The sequence below is a fragment of the Pipra filicauda genome, unplaced genomic scaffold (assembly GCF_003945595.2).
Source record: "Pipra filicauda isolate LSUMZ 115617 unplaced genomic scaffold, ASM394559v2 scaffold50_size3627746_pilon, whole genome shotgun sequence".
Taxonomy (NCBI): Eukaryota; Metazoa; Chordata; class Aves; order Passeriformes; family Pipridae; genus Pipra; species Pipra filicauda.
This window is the reverse complement of record NW_024104654.1, coordinates 3,620,166-3,624,829: the sequence shown is the minus strand read 5'-3', so window position 1 is coordinate 3,624,829 and position 4,664 is coordinate 3,620,166. Positions and strand designations below refer to the sequence as shown.

At 35.4% G+C, this 4,664-nt stretch overlaps 1 long non-coding RNA gene across 1 annotated transcript; it reads right to left on the bottom strand.

Annotated features, from left to right (window-relative positions):
- Window positions 1-219: 219 nt before the first annotated feature.
- On the bottom strand, window positions 220-4,267 carry LOC113998649. The gene is made up of 3 exons (XR_005565673.1): window positions 4,187-4,267; window positions 1,380-1,502; window positions 220-320 (listed from the first exon to the last, which is right to left on the bottom strand). It is a non-coding gene; the product is annotated as an uncharacterized LOC113998649 (long non-coding RNA).
- Window positions 4,268-4,664: the final 397 nt, after the last annotated feature.

Below are 4,664 nucleotides of genomic sequence, written 5' to 3'. Positions count from 1 at the left end.
TTTCTGCAAAGCAACAGGTTCATTTTTCACATATTAAAGTCACTATATGAACAATAACTATGTTAAATTAGAATAATTTCTGAAAGCCATTAGGTAACTGGCAAAGTTCAGCAGCTACAGACTACTAACTGTCTGTCAGCATTATTTTCTTGAGACTTGTTAAGACCCCCTGTTCTGCAAACACACTGGCTCTATAACGCTGAACATCAGTTACTGACATAAGAAATAAAGAAGCCCTTACCATGCTCCAGCACTTTCAGTGGAAACCAGAAAAGAATGATGGAATGGATAAGGGCATTGATGCAGTGACCCCAGAAAACCTGAGGGAAAACAAACCAAGCCATCAGTAAAGTCCAAAACTCTTGACCTCTCTCTAACTCCTAACAAACACTTCATTGTGTAGTTTAGCATCGGACAATGTTTGTCCTGAAGTGAAATACCTAAACTTCTGCAGGATCTATTTCCTCCTATAATTTCTGGTTTTTCACAAGAAAAACACTGGTCCAGTTTTATCATTTTATTCTACCAACTTAAAAGATAATAGGCAAGCACACTTGCAATTTAACATCTTTATCAAAATACAGCAGATGGACAGAGTCAACCTTCTTTAATTACCTCAAAGAGTGATTTTAAAAGATCGATTCAGTTTTCTTTTAATGCACAAATACTTTGTGCCCCATAGTTTTTAACTTCAAGATAACAGCAGCTCTGTACAAACTAGAACTTTACGTACTCTACAATTTTGCCTTCAGATAAATCAAACGCACAGTTTCCTTGATTCAGAAGTAAATTTAGATGTGTTTGTTTCGGAATAAAGATGGAATACCAAATGTTGGCATTTTCCAGCATTTAAATAGCAAAATGAAGTAAAAAGCGTTCTTCAAAAGTCAGAAGACCAAATAAACCAATTCAAATTTTATTTTCCAAAAGAACTACTGGAATGGAGGTATAGTAAAGCTGTGAAAAAGCACCCTAGCAGAGAGCATTATGAAAACACGTATATTAAATAAAATCCAGGTAATGTCATCCAGTTCCTTTGGAAGTGGTAAACCCATGACTTATCAGCAGTTGTGAATTGAAAAATCATACTTTGATAGAAATCTTACTTTGAATCAAAGTTTATGGATATTTCAGGACCAGTTTCAGTTGAAGCCACAGTAAAAATCCCTTATTTATAATACAATATTATTTTAAAATTTAATTTAAAAATTCTTGAAAATTAAAATGTTCTTGAAAAGAACTAGGAGACAGAACAATCTTAATCTTAGTGGCTAGCATAAACCAGAAGTAACAGTGGAAAACAAGTTATTTTCTAACAAGAAAAATCTAGAAAATAAGAATGCCCATAGTTGTTCTTAAAGAAACAGGCTTTCCCTTACCCTTGTGTTGAAACCATCTGCATTTTGAGTAATTTTGTATAGCTGTGGAAATCTAAGCATGCTATCTTGAGTACATGATCTTTCAAAAATTCCCAGAGTAAAGGGTGGCAGTGCTGTGAAAATCTGCAAGGAAAGCAAATACTAATTAAAAGCAGTTATTAGTTTTAAGTGGATCTCAGATAATATTTCATTATCTAGAAAACAGCAAAGTTCCCAGACTTCAGTGAAGACTCACTACTACCTAACATGTTATTTGACAATTTTAAGCAGTCCAAACAAGTCCAAACATGAATTTCAGAAATTCATAACTCTCAAACATTGACTTATGAACAAAAGAAACATGAAATAAAATTAGTATATTTAACCAATAAGCTCAAACCCAAGAAGTCAAGCATCATTATTTTCTGATGTAGCAGCTAATCTAGCAAGGGTCAAACACATCAGACTGCAAAGGAAAGACAAGTATTTTTACAAAATAGCCATGAGAATGGGTTCCAATACAGCTGCAGTTGTTGCCATAATTAAATATGTAATATATTTAATCAGAGTTAAGTTTACAGACAAAGCAAATGCGGAAATCACATTTTAAAAAAAAATCTACTGAAAAACAAAGGCCATTCTGCATTATGGTATTCTGGAGATTCCCCTGGCAGGCATGAAACGATAGGAACAAATTAACTGCAGTATATGTCTGGCTGTGCTATGGGCAGACTCCTAGATGACCAAGCCTCGGAAGCTTTCCAAGAGAGGCAGCAGGACGCTTTGCCAGAAGCAGAGTAAATTAGCCTCCACTGACTTTGACATTGCTGCTCTTAAAGTGTTTCCAGGATCTGAGGCAGCTCATTTAAAGCCAACTTGGGTATCCGTGTTTCTTGCAGTCTGCAGTGCAGGCACAGACTGAAAATAACACCACCATAGAAGTCTGAATACTAAACTCCATTCAATTCCTTGTACATTAACAGTTTATGTCAGAAACATCAGTACTAATCTTATACATACATATATTTTTAACAGTTTGAGAAATATTCTTGAGGTTAAGAAACAGCTTGGAGTTATGAACTGTTTCAAGTGTGCATGCATATCTGCAGAAGTTGGGTCGTGGTTCCCACCAGGAGCGAGCTGGCAGTCAGGGACAAAGAACAACACAGAGGAAGAGAGACGAGTGAGAATCGGTAATTACAACCCTAGATCCAGAGGGAATTGTGTGTCTTTTGCTCATAAAGTGATAAACCAGATGGTGAAAATGGCAGCAGGCTGGGGGTAGGGAACTGAAACAAAGACCACTGGTCCAATATATTCCAAAGAAGGCCATGTTCTCATACAGTTTTAATGTATTTCGCCAGGTTTCCTATGCTTATTGGGGCATTTACGTTCTCACTTGAAGTAAATCTTCTAATGGTTCTGTTTATGAAGGCAAACCTCCAATGTGAACCAGTACAAAATCAGGAATTACAATGCTACTATGATTTCATACACTTCATATTTTAATGAGACTACTAATGAAATAAAGGGTTAATCTGCACAGAACAGAATGACAGATCTAAAAGCACTTCAAAATCTAACCCCTTCAAACTGTGGAAGTCCCTAATAACCTACTAGCACTTGATTCTTCACGAGTCCACACAACCAGTTCTAATTTTAGAAAATACTAAGCTTACAAAACAAGGTTTAATTTCTACTTCACTGGTTATAGAAGATGAGTTTCATCCAGAAGCTTTAGGTAGGGTAGGTAAATTCATCAAATGAGGTTTAAAGATAATAGATGCAAATATCTAAATACAAATGACAGAGACTGAGTAACAGTCAGGAAATTAGGGTGAAGAGAATCAAGGGAATGATAAATCCTTGAATAAATATCTTCCACTAAGAGTATCAAATTTTATGGAATATGAGGGTTTGTGTCATCATTTTTAAAATTAATGTGACAGAAGTTAAGTGTTTCCATTAATACTACTCAGTGATAATTTGCTGGCTTTTTCTGTATTATCATATATTTGGAATGAGTTTCCTTAAAGAAAAAAATTAAATTTCCTCCCTGCAAAGAGAAATCCAAAGGATTCTCCAACAGTGACAGCGTCCTAATGACTTATATATCCATGCAGCAGGCCACTCACCGGTAACATTACAAAGGTAACACTGTCAAACACCAACACAGGTCTATGCTATGGAACTTGGTTTCAGAGATCTTTCAGACTTTAATTATTGTGATTGATTAAATAATATTATTGATTAAAGTAATATAGTCATAAGTTACAGTGTAGCACTCTGCAGACCATGGCAAAAATCAGAAATCACTCACAAACTGACACATCCTGTCCTTGGTTCAAGTGAAAAATGCTGGTTACACAGTGATGCTACTTCTCTTTCTGTGCCTAATGTAGCATGAGTCAACCCAAAGCATCTGCATGACACTTATATGAGCATCTAACTCTTATGGAGTCTGAGAGAAAAAAAATTACTCAAAACTCAAAGATTAGGACATTTTGAACATGAACTATCAGCAAAATATTTGGTAGAAAAGACTGAAGATGCTTTGAAAGAGGAAATCAAGTTCTATCTAAAAATCTGCAGAGTTTTATGCAGGTTACATTAGGCTAATCATCTATTTTCAAGGCATTCTCCTAAATTTATTTTTGTGATAAAAGCATCATTTTAAATTACTTTTTTCTTACCTCAAAGTGGATTCAAAATGATTTTTACAAATGAACTCACCTTCCCTGATATATGTCTTTGACAGGTACCTGTGAAAAATGGGACACAACAAAATAATATACAAGTCCCCAGCATTACCAAGTCAAAACACTTACCACGTTATACAGACCAATGCACCATCGCTCAAATAAGATCTGCCCAGAAAATCCATTAACGAAAGCAAACCAAAGCTGAAAAAGAGACAAGTTACAAAAAGCTTTAGATTACTACTGGAGTACATGTTTCCATTTACAGTAGAGAAGGATGTGGAATACAGACCACCATCTGGAGACAGCTGCTTGTCATGCTCTAAAAACAATTATCAGGAGTGCAAAGCAGTTACTCTCAAGTCTTACATTTTAAATACTGAGTGAGTACTTCTTGTTTCAAATAAAATACTCAGGTGATGGAGCAATTTGCTTTACTTGCATCACTACACTAAAAAAATAGATGGCCTCAAACTATTTCAAAATCCTTAACACTGGTAAATTAACATGCTTGAAGCCAGAAACCAATCTCATTTCCATTGTGGTCAGCAAAGACTAGAATTTTCAAGGTGTGTTTTGATGGATGCGCTGCTTGTGTCCTATTTTT